The 14,241-nt window shown below is 34.6% G+C and overlaps 1 pseudogene; it reads right to left on the reverse strand.

The window, feature by feature from the left end:
• Window positions 1–764: 764 nt before the first annotated feature.
• Window positions 765–13,030, reverse strand: LOC124993573 (peptidyl-prolyl cis-trans isomerase A-like; annotated as a pseudogene).
• Between the last annotated feature and the right edge of the window lie 1,211 nt (window positions 13,031–14,241).

The following is a 14,241-nucleotide window of genomic DNA, read 5'->3' on the forward strand; positions in this document are numbered from 1 at the left end:
TTAGGTATTTATAAATAATTTAGAAATAATTTTAATATATGTAAGCTTGTGTATAGGTAAGATGCAAATCCACGCCATTTTATATAAGGGACTGGAGCATCTGCTGATTTTGAGCATCTGTGGGTGGTCCTGGAACCAATTCACCAACAATAAGGAGGAATGACTGCAGTTTCAAAGTGGTGTTAAAATACTAACTCAAATACATGCCAATTGGAAGAATATCAAAAATTTTGATACTTCAATAATTAGTATAGGTATATTTTGGCTGGAATAATTATTATAGTAAATTTTATGCCAATATCTGTCATCATTGCTTAATTAATTCTAATCTCTCTCCTATCACACTGGGAATATAGACCTATTTCACCTCAGATCATTAGGAGTTTTGAGATATTTGACTTAAGAAAGAGTTGGGTGGTAGTGACTAGTATTTTACTTATTTTAAACTAGGCTACTTTAATTAATTTACTTCAGTCATTTCCACAGACTAAACCAGAATATAAGACCTATTCATTAACAGAATTATTTATTGATGGGTGTAACGATACCTTGTTTTTTGTTGTTATTTAGTCTTTACTCATAATTCTAAACTTAATTCTGTAGTCCAGCTAGACTTGGAAGGGAAATATGGAAAATATGGAACCAAAAGAACTGCAGCAAGAGCACAAAGATTTTGGGACATTGGGAGCAGAAGGGGTGGAGGGGTGCTCTCCTGAGTTACATAGGAATGGTTTAGTGGTTAAGATAAACACAAGTCAAATGTATCAGAGTTGTCCACAGTCGATAATGGTAAATTTGATGGTATTGCCATTCCTAGACCCAAAGTGCTCCACGCTTTGACAATGTTCATGCCTTTTCACCCTCCCAAAGACCACATGCTTGCCATCCAACCACTCAACCTTGGCAGTGCAGATGAAAAACTGGGAATCATTTGTCATAGACAAGATGCCAGGGCCTGCATGCCTAGGTTGAAGTTTTCTCATCATCAAACTTCTCCCCATAGAAAGACTTGCTACCAGTGCCATTATGGCATGTGAAATCACCACCCTGTATACATAAATCCTCGAACAATTCTGTGAAAGCAGGAACACTTGTAACCAAATCCTTTCTCTCCAGTACTCAGCATGAAAATTTTCTGCTGTCTTTGGAAGTTTGTCTGCAAATAGCTCAAAGGAAATGTGGCCTAAGGGATTGCCATTGACAGTGATGTTGAAGAACATGGTGGAGCTGACTATGACTGACAGAGAACGATCACAGGTGACAGCGGTGTCTTGAAAGCCCTTAGTTGTTTTAATTAGGGCACACACATATGTTGAAATTGTTTTAAAATTCTGATTTAAGTTTTTGTGTTTATTTGAATCATCGAGGATGTCTGTTTAAACTATAATTACTGGATATCTATAACCAAAATTAGTAAATAATAATCTCAAGGATACAGATCTATTAATCATATTTTAATGGTTTCCAGTGACTATTTCTTAAATTTTCTCTTCCTGGGATGTAGTTTTTTAAAATATATAATTACTAATGGAGCAGGAAGAAATTAAATGGAATAAAAGTGTGATGAGACTTTAAAAGGACTAGTGATAAAATTGTCAAGCAAAGAGACTAGATACATTAGTGTAGATCTTTAGTCATGGTTTTAAATAATTAAGATAAAATATACTCTACATACCCAAATTAATATTTTACAGATTGATATACACAGCATGAAATTTTGTTACTTTTACAGAAATTTTAGTTTATTAGAGGTATATTAGAAGTGAATATGAATAGATTTGTTAGAGGGATAATTATATCAGATGCTTTAATTATTTTACCAACAGGAAAATGTAACAGCTAAACAATTGGACAGTCATCATAAATTAAGGGGTAACTGAATTATAACATAAATCTTTTAAGAATCAGGGAATTTAAAATGTGTGTGTTCTATGTGAAATTCTGTGTTGCAATACCCAATTTACTGTCAGTGAAAAATTTCAAGGATCTAATGAATACTTCTAATTAAAAGGAACTCATGATCTTAACAGAATGGAATAAAATAAAAAGGTCTGATTTATAGAAAGGCAATTTTACATTTGCTATATTTCTCCTTGGATTTCAAATAGGTCACATTTTTATATTAGTAGTATTCTGTGTAGTACTTGAAAGAATTGCTTTCCTGCATATTAGTACTTTTTGAGAATGATTCTTGTAGTGGAAAAATTGATACAGGCATTTCATCTTAGATTTTTCTTATTATAATAATAATTTCCAAGCTGATTGTGCTAATTAATCACATCAACTAATCCTACAAGGCATTAATAGTTTGCTTCTCAGCTATCAGATCTGAGTGATGGATTTTGTTGTTGTTGTTATTGTTGGTAGCTGTATTATATATTATTCTTGCTGAGAAGTTTGCATTTAGCTTTCAATTCTGATTTTTATTTATTTTTCTCATTTCATTTTATTTCCCAATATTTTGTAATGAATACTTCTTCAAGTATAGCCAAGTTAAAATAATTTTGCCATGAAAAATCATATGTCCAGCACAAAGATTCTAACATTTACATATCTATCATTTTAATTTATATTGGATGCATTTCAGGGTAAATTGCACACATTAGCTAACATCTCCATACATATCCCAGGATTCATGTGATTAATTTGAACCCATGTACTTTTCTTTTAAGGAAGTAAAAATGCTTAAATCTTAAGTTTTTCTTCTCTGTCTTCAGATAGATAATTCCACCTATACAACCAAATCACCTGGAAAGTTATATACATATTACCATTATCAAAAAAGTTCATACCCCTTATAAATCAATCCCAATTCCAAAATTCCACTTGTAGTCATCATTCTTATATTTTTGTCTTCTCTAAAATTTTACATAAGTGAAGTTTTGCAATAAATACTCTGGAATAAACCTTCTAATCATTCTGTATGACTTCAGCATAAAAATGTACCATTTACATAGGAATTTTATTAAACTCCATTACTGTGCATTACCAAGCACTTGCTTATTAAGAACAAAAGGCTGTTAAATTATTTGAAACAATAATATACTAAAATTATACTTGTGACAGAAACAATTTTGGAAATATTTTATTAAATAAAAATTTTATATTAGGAAAAAAAACCCTGAATTTGTATTTGAATTCATAATTGGGTTGCATTTCCTTTTTCAAATTTCTTTACTAGTTCAGAATCTTAATTATAAAGAATATATTATCAAATCAGTCTCAAACTTTTTCTAAAAAGACTTTTAATGATAATACCAGTATAGAAGTCCATGAGTATTTTAGGAATTAATTGAAATGTCATGAAATATAGTTTTAATCTGTAAATATATGATTATATGAGAAATATTTTGGTTCTAGGGATTAAACCCAGAGCCTTGGGCCTGCTAAACATGCCCTCAACTACACTGCCAAAAGGATAAGAGATTGGAAGTTGTTCTTGATTGCATTCATGATATTTTAGAGTTCCAACGTATTAACTATTTTATTTATTTTTTAAGATATTTTTTAGTTGGCAATGGACCTTTATTTTTTTTATTTATATGTGGTGCCGAGCATCAAACCCAGTGGCTTGCATGTGCTAGGTAAGTGTTCTGCCACTTAGCCACAACCTCAGCTACTTTAAATAATGGTAGTATATGACTGACCTAATGTATAACTTGATAAGCAGTGTGAATATTATATGATGCTCTAGAATAATATTCTAATAAGGAGTTACAGATGGGTACCATTAGTCACACATAGTGGCTATAAAATAGTCTGTATTCATAAAAAACTTACATGAAGTTTAAGTAGAGGAATATCACAATATTAAGTTTTCTTTCCTCTCACTACTTTGGCCAAGAATAGATGCACTGACTTTACCACAGTCAACCTTTTAGTTGAGAAACACTGACTTTAATAATAATTGATATATGTACTAGGTTAACAAATAGGAAAAAGCTATGCAAATACATGAAAATGAAAGAATGAAAGTCCTCTGGCTGAGGTGACCTGATAGATATGAAGAACTTCCCAAGAGCAGTGGCTGGTGTCAGCCTGTTCTTCCATTGTGCCAGCTCAGACCTGCTGAATCGGCACTTTATTAATCTACCAAAGGAAGGAAGGAAAAAAGCCTCCAGGACAATCCAGATCCATCTCTCCTTAGTTTATCCCTAAACTTTTTCAGGATTATCCTTTTACCCTGTTACTCTTGTCTCAGTTCAGGATATAGCAGGTTTTCAGTCATTTCTGGGATGTAAGAACCAATAAGTTCTCATGAAGCTTAGATCTGATATAGACAACATTTTAAGGAAGTAATATTATGAGCTATTGCTTGGGAAAATCACAGAGAACAGATGGGTTACTTTTATTTATATATGTAAACAAAGAAGAGAAATGTTTACCACCTGTTAAGGATTAGATGTGGAATGTCCCTCGATAGCTCATGTGTTGGTTCCTAATGCAAAAATATCTAGGGTTTGGGGAAATTATTGAATCATGAGGACTGCAGCCTCAACATTAGAATAATACATTTGATAAATTGATAATTTGAATGGACGACTGGAGAGGTAAAAACTATAAGCACATGGGCATGGTTGTAGGAAGCAGTCTCAGGAGTGGGGGTGGGGACTATGTCTTCTCCCTGGCCCGTTACTACCTCTCTCTATGTCTCTACTTCCAGTTGCCTACACTAAGCAGATTTTCTCTGCCACAGTCTTTAGTTTACTGCCTGGGAGCCAGTCAAGCCTGGACTGAAACCTCTGAAACTATGAGCCAAGGTAAATCTTTCTTCCTCTAAAGTTGTTCTTTTTAGGTATTTTGGTCACTGTGACTAAAACCTGACTAACACACCACCTCTTCCTGATGAGCTAATATTTCCTAGCATTGGATGTTTTAGAATCTCATGAATGAAACAGACTGTTAGTGTTCCCTTTTGTAGTAATGAGTTTCATAGAAATTTAACCTTCACCATTTTTTTCACCACATATAGTATCTGGAGGTAGAGGATGGGAGCTGTAGTATCACTTAAATGTTCATGTTTACCCAGGTTTCCACCATGCAAACAATAATAGGTATTTACTTACCAAAGTAAAAGAATAAAAACTGAGAGGTTTGCTTTGATTCTGTTTACTTTGATAATCTCTTTATAAGTGACATAGAAAATCAGCTGAGAAGGTATGATTTTGTGTGTGTTTATAGAGGTTATTACTCTATGGTAATAATCAGCTGTTCACATAGAGGTTATTACTGAGAAGGCTGGTATAGATGTTAATTGCATGAGTCAGAAAAATTCCATGTTGGTCATTCTAATCATCTTTGGTGGTTCCACTAATGTGATGAATCACAATACAGATTTAGTGGGCTACAGAAGAGATGGTGGTTAGCATATTTTATTTACTCTTCGAAGAGATTTTTCTAGGTATAACATTTCATATAAGCATTTACAAGCATAATATAAAGATCAAATTCAAGATTAAGCATTTCAGAATTGGGTAGAACAGTTGTCTTACTCAGGGGTTAGTAATAAAACCCTCCTTGTGTGCATGTGCATAAGCGCACACATTAAAAAAAAAAAAAAAAAAAAAAAAAGACCAAAGAAGAAAGGAGACAACAAAACAAAAAAGAAAGCCTAAAACACAGAACCAAAACCAAAACAAAACACACCTCAGAAAATCTGTGTACATTTTAGTCACTCTTATAGAGGTATGCACAATAGAAATGGTTATCAGCTAGGAAAAATTTTGCCTAGAGGGGACATATCTCAGTGTCTGGAGACATTTAAAGTTGGAACTGGTGGGGTATTTATTTACACCAAGTAAGTACAGGGAGGAAGGATACTAAATACCCTACAATGTTCACAATAGTCTTCCAAAGAAATAATTAATCCAAAATATCAATAGACTAACAGTAAGAAATCCCATTCTATAGTTAAGAATAGTATAAAAATAAAAAGTGTAGGGCATGGTGGTGAACACCTGTAATCACAGCAACTCAGAAGGTTGAGGCAGGAGGATCATGAGTTCAAAGCCAGCCTTAGCCATTTAGCAAGGCCTTAAGTAACTTAAAGAGACCTTATCTCAAAATTTAAAAAAAAAATTTAAAAAAGGACTGAGGGATATGAGCCAGTGGGTAAGCACTCCTGGGTTCAATCGCTGGTACCAAAAAAAAAAAAAAAAAAAAAAAAATCCCCTGATAAATTGGAATATCAGCCATTTTTTACCATTTAGAGGCATGGCCTTAGTACTCTGTTTTAACACAGCCCAGATATAAGCTTTTATCCGTTACTTATAAAATCGATTTAGGTGTCAAATATTACAAGCAAAACCCATCAATGTTTCAAAATAATAATTATTATTATACTAGAAACACCTCTGTGCATAATTGAGAGCAACTTTTTAAATGTGTTTTGGTGTATTATTTTCCTGGATAGGAATTATCATTTTTATTTAACAAGAGAACTAAGATTTGTCTTGATTTATGGGAATTCAGGTTTTAAAGAATCTTTTGTAAGATGGGAGTCATTGGTCATGACTTCTCTTTCAGTGTTATGATCTCTCTATTATGGCCCAGGAATGGGCTAGTCATAACTACTCAGAAAGAATTTACAGACCCAGGAATTTAAAAAAATAAATAACAGATTAAATATAAAGAAAACAATACCTAGTTACACTGCTCAAACTGATGAACACTAAAGATAAAAAAGCATCAAAAACAACACAAGGTAAAAAGATATGCCAAATTAGAAGATCAAGAAAAAATATAACAGCTGATGTACCAGAAACAGTTGGGGCCAATAGAAAATGCTATCTAGTTTTGAAAGAGTAAAGAAAACCCAAAATCATCAATGTAGAATGCCCTAGCCAGTGAACATAAAATTTAAGTGAAAGGCACTTGTAGATAAATTAAAGTTTATGCTAACAATGGTGGATCTTCAAATACAAGGACTTGAGTTGAAAGTGAGAAGATGGAAAGAAAAAGTGCAACAAAATTATAAAAATGGTGGAGTAGAATTAATATATCCAATGAGGAAGAAGAAAACATCCTACATATAAAAGGAACAGGTAATCAAAAAGACATAACAATTCCAAATGTGTGTGGGTTTAATAACAATTTTGATATATAAACAGCAAAACCCGACAACACCAAGGAAAATAAGAAGATATACTCCATACATTATAGATATAAATTTAAAATTCTCTATTTCAAAAAATCATTAAGGGTAGAAATTTGTGTACTATCAATCTCCTTAACTTCATTGGTATTATTGAGTCCTCCAACTAAACATTCAAATTATACATTATTTTCAAATTCTCATGGAACATATATAAAGCCAGATGGTAAGTTGAATCATTGAATAATTCTCAAAAAATTTCAAATGAGGCTGTCAAATAGAGTATTTTATCCGAACACAATAGATTGAAATTGGTAAATAGTAATAATGAGATATCTAGAAAATCTTTAAGTATTTATATTGAATAACACATCTCTAACTGGTTGAACAAAGAAGAGAACACGGGAAGTTATAAAACATTCAGAAGTGAAGGTTTATGAAGCAAAATACACTGAATTGTGTGGGAACAATTGGCTGATATTTCAGCTTCTTTCTTTATATGCTCATATTAGAAAAAAAAAAAAAAGGGAATCACTTTCTCCTAAATTTAAATAAAGCTGTAACAGATTGCCTGAACCAGCAGTTCATGCTCTACTTGGGTTTACCCAGTGTTTCGATGATGTATCATTGATGATCTCATAAGAACAAAGTTTTGTAATAGGTAAGGCAAAATTAGTTTGGTTTTCTTCACAGAGTAATGTAGAAACAAATCACAATCAGTGCTCATGACTGCTTACAAGTGTTAGTCGCAGCAGCAATACTGCTTTGATGTCCAGTTACAAAGATAAAATGGTAGAGACTTTCTATTGAAGCTTTTGCAGTCCTGGCCAGTGAAAGCTCTGAAAGCTAGAAAGAGCATTGCATATAGCTTCCTCCTGTACTAAATTTTGTGAGTGAAAAAATATATTTGTCTGCAAGGATTACTGTAACAAAGTATCAGAGGGATGGCTTAAATACCAGAATTCTATCTATTCATAATTCTGAAGGCTATGTTTGCAGAGTCGATTCCATTTGTGAGTCTAGAAGAAGCTGTTCCCTGCCTCTGATGTAGTTTCTGGGGGATTACTTGTAATCTTTGATGTTCCTTCACTTAATGAAGCATCAGACCTTTAAACTTCACATGATGTCTTTCCTGAGTTTACATCAGTGTCCACATTTCTCCTGTTTAAAAAGACACTGGTCACCTTTGACTAGGACCACCTGAATGATCTCAACTTGACTTGATTGCCTCTGTAAAGATCCCATTTCCAAATATGGTCACATTCTGAGCTACTGGGGTTTAGGACTTTCAGCATATGAATTCATTACTAAGAAGACCCAATAGGTTTTCTTCTTCTGAACTGAGACATGGTTGGAACTCTGCATTCTTAGCAGGCTTTCTGAGCATAGACCACTTGGTATCATTTGCCAACTTTCGTAGTAGTCAAAAGCAGAGTCTGCAATACTGGTAGCCAAGCAACATGTGTCTATACAATTCAGCATTTAGAACTTTTATATAATTTTATAGCTGAACAAAAGAATAGAAATGACAAGCCAGACACAAAAATAAACTAAGCACTATGTCAGCTCTGTTCTCTAGTTAGTTGAGAAATGTTTATAACACCCACCTTGTATCACCAGAAAGAAGAGCAGAGATTTTTCTCTGACCTGGTTCTTATATTTGCCTCATTTATTGTGTTAATTCTCTAAATCTCAGAAATTGGCTTGTCTAATTTTTGCTCCATGGAACAGCCAAGTCCATTCTGGGTGTTTGCATCAGACCATCTGCTTGATTGTGCTTTGAGTCCTCATCTCTGTGTGCTTGGCTGGTCCATTTGATTTAGCAGTATCCCAACTGTCATCTCTAAAGCACATTTATTCTTGGAGGAGTTTTCTTTCTTTTTTCTTTTTTTTTTTTTTTTTTGATACTGGGGGATGTAACCCAGTGTGGAACATTACCATTCAACTACATCCCTAACCCTGCTTTTATTTTTGAGGCAAGGTCTCACTAAGTTGCTAAAGCTAGCCTCAAACATACATCTTCATATTTCAGTCTCTCAATTTACTGTAATCATGTGCATGCACCACCACGCCAGGCTCTTGCAGGAATTTTCTGAGTTCCAAATAGTCAGGCCTTCTTTTTTTCTGATACTGTTCTTACTACTTGAGGGTTGCCTTTGATAGCAAAACCCACCTTTTTTCCAATGTCCTGAATGTTTGAGGACATTCATTGCTGAAAGATTATCTGCTATTTCCAATTGTCCCTTACTTGTGTGTGTGTGTGGGTATGTGTGTGGGTGTGGGTGTGTGTGTGTGTATGGTGGTGACTGACAGTCTCTTCTGTTGCTGCCTCACTACCCCCAGAATCAGGAGCAAACCTCCTTGAGGACTTGATGGAATCCTGACTGGCACAAACTGTGGCTAACTTACTTGCTCTGGAACTAGTAGCTATCACACCTACACTGTCCTCTTCAGAGTCAGAAAAGGTATCTCAGCAGCCCCTCTGGAAGACCCTCAGTCTTTGACTTCATAGCTGTAACTTGGAAAATAGCAGAAACTCAAGTCACCATCATTCCCTATAACCTGCTACTGTTCCTGGTAGGAATGCTTCCTTTCCACCATGGTGTGGTGTGTGGAATTTGGCAGGCACTACTTTAAAAACTAAATAGCACTGAGAAAACTGGAATGCATGTTTGTATGTTCATTACTTGTCCTGTGTAGTAGTTAGTAAAGACACACATCATCAGAGCCTTATGTGCAATGTAAGGTAAGATTTACTGGGGAAAAATTATCAACAGATAGGTTATAAAACATGTACTATATTATTGCATAGCTTATTCAACACACTGATGGAGTGTGTTCATTTAACTTTTCAATTCAGAGGCATCCACCATAAATAACCCTCATTTATTTACAGAGGCACTGAATGAGAGATTTTTGTGTGACAATGTAGCAATGGAAGTTGCACGGTATAGGAAGACTCTTAGGCAAGAAAAATCTCAACTAGCAGCTTACAGTGGTCCATTTCACCTTTTGAATGTAGTTCTGAGGCTTATTTTTAAAGGGGACAGGTTTTCCTTTTTCTCTTCTCCTTCTCCCCCTTCCTAACCTACTGGGCAGGGAACAAGATTACCCTGAGTTACCTGTTCTCCACAGGAAGGAAATATCTGCCAGAGGATCTAGGAAGTGAATAGCTCCCAAATTAACAAGTGAATGTTAACACACCATCAGGGTGCCCTGGGACCCCCTGTTGGGGCACACCTGGAATGTAGCCCTTGAAGATTTCCTTTAAAATCCTCTGTTCCTCCTGATGGGCAGAATCACAGCCTCAGGGATAGGATTCCCCTGAGTTTCTCCTTTGCGAGCAAAGAAATAAAACAACTTGCTCCTTTTTCTCAAAAACCATGTCGTCATTATTAAATTTTGGCATTAATTGGCATTGGGGAAAAGGACCGGACTTTCAGCAACATTTCTGAGCCAACTCACACCAGCTAAGCCAGCTTTGTATGAAGAACCAAAGGTTGAATGTGTGTGTGTGTGTGTGTGTGTGTGTGTGTGTGTGTGTGTAGAGGACTTGGAAGGAAAGTAGCTTCCCAAACACCCAGATCAGTCTTTTCTCAAAAAGCTATAGGAATAAAATATATGAAGAATAATAATAAATATATTTAACATTGACTATCTTTTAGGAAAGAAATCTCTAAATCATCACTAACATAATACTATTGATGAGTCACTTCAAGAATAATTGAGCAATTTCACCTAATGCTATGCCAAACATTTTTGCTTCCAGAAGGATGAAATGTCATGATTTAATTAAATTTAATTTGGTACAGGCACTCTTTCTGTTATGAAATAAATTATTAGATTATCTAATGGTCTAAATAACAGTGCTAAAAAGACAAGTAGGGTTTTTAAAAAAAATGCAGGATTCTGTTTTGTAAGAGCCCCTTTGTTACTTTACCCTGAAAAATCAGTGTAAGAAATTAAACCAAAACAAAAAGTAGTATATTTGAGCCATGAAAAAATTTACAATATTTTGGGAAACCCCATTATCTTAGAGTAATTCATGGCACTTTATGTTACAGGAGCATATTCATCAATTAGTCAGGACACAACAATAGACCCTTCTTATCCATGGAAGGTAAGTTCCAAAATGCTTAGCAGATGCCTGAAAATGCAGATAATATTAAAACATATAAACTGTGTGTTTTTTTTTCTATATATACACACCATTGATAAAGTTTACTTTATAAATTAGAATACTAAGAGATTATCAATGATATTAAATGATAAAATAGAAGAAGTATAATGATATACTGTGATAGATTTTATCATGCTACTCAAAATGGCATGGAGACAGGGACAAAGGACAGTTAGTATAGATAATGAAATGACTGGGTCAGAAAGATAGTGTCTAATTATCAGAGAGAAAGAAATGGAATGTTCTTACCTCCAGAGCCCTTCCCCCTCTCAACTGGTTACCAAGATCTCCAGGGAATCCCTCCTCCCAACACAAGGAGTTGCTAATGAGGATCTCCAGGGTGACTCTTTTTTCTGCCTTTTGGGTACTTAAGCAAGATAGGAAGAGGAGTTGGAGGCCAGGAAAGGAAACCTGAGATCTATAAAGAGACAAGACACATTCCTACACTCCTTCAGACACAAATTCTAGGTTCCAGCTTCTCTCCAGAGAAGTCTACTATCTCTGTTCTGTCCCTTACATAAAACATGTTTTCTACACTGCCCTCAGTGTTTCTCAGGTGTTTGTAATCTTCCAGGGGAAATGAGGAGGACCTGAACCTGATTTCCAAGACCAGTATATCAGCATGGTATTTAAAACTTATGAATGCATTTATTTCTGGAATTTTCCATTTCATATTTTGGATTACAGTAATCCTGAGGTAACTGAAACTGGGGAAGGTGAAACTCTGGGCCAGTACTGTATTCTATATTACTCTACTAGTTAGATTTTCTGACATCCTTTATTCTTTCCCATTTGAATCCTTTGTATCTTTTTAACTATTTTTTACATGTTATTTAGTTTCCTACCTAAAAATAAGTTAAACCACTTATCTTTTGCTATTTACTTCCAAAAGCAGTGCTTTTTTGGTTTGAAAAATTTTGTCAAATATTTCACCATATTCAGAGGCACTCATATTGAAGAAATGAAACAATTCACTGGAAAGTTTCCTGCAGTTGGAGTAAGTAACACTGTGCCTCAGATCTCTAAGTTAAACATGAGATTTGTAAGGGAATTTCCACGAAACCAATGCCAGACATGGGAAATCACATAAGGGAGTTTATTAAGCAAACAAAGTGTCTCCCTGCAGGGTAGAGAGAAAATGAGAGGAAAAGAGAAAGGAAAAGAAAGGGCGCGCTAGAGAGGGTGGAAAGCCAGGAGGATAGAGAAAAGTGAGAAGGACAGATGGAAGAATGGAAAAAGATGGCGGGGAAGCTATAGTAACAGTTGAATTCCTCCGGGCTAACAGGGGACCAATATCGGAGAAGGATACTTGCAAGCTGACTGATGAACCAATAGCTAGCTAGGATGTTCACAGATTGACAAGTGATTGGGAGGCGGGGAAAATGGCTGCACCTGATGGGCGGGGGAGCAACTTTACATTACAAGATTTTTCTATTGTTTCATAATTACAGGTTCTTATAAACTATTGAGTGTAAAACAAACCTGAAATTATGTACTAGCAAGGCCTTAATAGGAATATTTTGCATCCTAAAACCATGAGTTTTTTTCTATATGATTTCTTAAGGTGTGTTTTTGAATACTTTGTTCTGACTTTAAAAATCTACTGGATTTTGATTAAATCATTACTGGTGGTACACAATGAAGGGTACTCTCACATTCACCTCATCTATTTTCATATTCATGACTATTTCCCACCTGCTCATATTTTCAAGTTTCAGTTCACTTTGCATCTCCCTCTGGCTTCGTAAATCACCCATGTGGGTTCTTATGTGGATTTTTGGTTATGTAACATTTCTTTAGAGTAGTCTGTCCTCTACTCAGGTGAGGCTATTTTATTTCTCCTGGGAAAATTTGAATATATTTTACTTGTTCAGTGACTGATTTTTATTTTACTCCTGTGCACAGATCTAGACCTGACTCAGAATTTTAATTATTTTCTAGCGTCACATCTAGACACTGTGATTAGAATTAAGCACAGCCAGTCTTTAGAACCAGTTCATTATTTCTACCTCAGATACCAGTGAATATATTTAAGAGAGTTTTGATGTTCTTCATCTCACTAATATGTAGAATATTCTGCATTTCATGTACAATTTTGTACTCTAAAACAAGCAATAAATTGCTTATTTTGTTTTATACAACTTCTAAATTTGATTTTGTTGTATTTTCCAAATTTATCAGCAGCTGACCTCTGATTCATTTGTATATAATTATCCTTGACTTGGCTATTCAAACACCCAGGAGAGTATAAAAGCAGTTACACAAAATGATATATATTCACAATAAAAATCCAAGCTTCCCTGCAGTTACTTTTATTTAATGAATTGAATTGAGAGAGTGTTTACTGTGCTTAGTATTTTTATGTGTAGTTTCCCCTTTTACCTATTAGTTGTAGTTACTGTTCATTTTGATTTTTTTCCAGCCATGTCTTAAATATTCTGAAATGTCCATTTAAAGTACATTAAAATATTTCTTGTTAGAGTTGGAAAAGGGATTTAGATGATAATGATGAAAATATTATATTAGGTCTTTCAGATATAACTCAGAGCTTAGGTTTATTGAACATATGAATTGGGGCCATTTTGCATTGTAATGACACATAGGCTCTTGACTTTGATTTTGGTTAAATAGGAGTTTTGGGAGAAAACTCTAAGAATTTACCACACATGTTGCCCACAGGTCAGCTCTGCCTCCTTCCCTGCTGAGGGAACGGTGTTTCCTTTCAATGGAAGGTGAGGACAGTCCATTATTTTATAAATCACAAAGAGCTTCTCTTCTATGGAAAAATTCTACTAGAAAAGATATGGTGATAACTTTTAGTGTTTTTTGAATGAAATGTTTCTGCTGAGGGAAATATAAGGAGAGTGGAATAAAGTCTCTACCCAATCCAAGAAAGTGTCAGTAATGATATGATTTTTTTTTCTGAAAAGCTAAGATAATCAGTCTACCAATAACTCATTTAATATAA

Source organism: Sciurus carolinensis, chromosome 9, assembly GCF_902686445.1.
Source record: "Sciurus carolinensis chromosome 9, mSciCar1.2, whole genome shotgun sequence".
Taxonomy (NCBI): domain Eukaryota; kingdom Metazoa; phylum Chordata; class Mammalia; order Rodentia; family Sciuridae; genus Sciurus; species Sciurus carolinensis.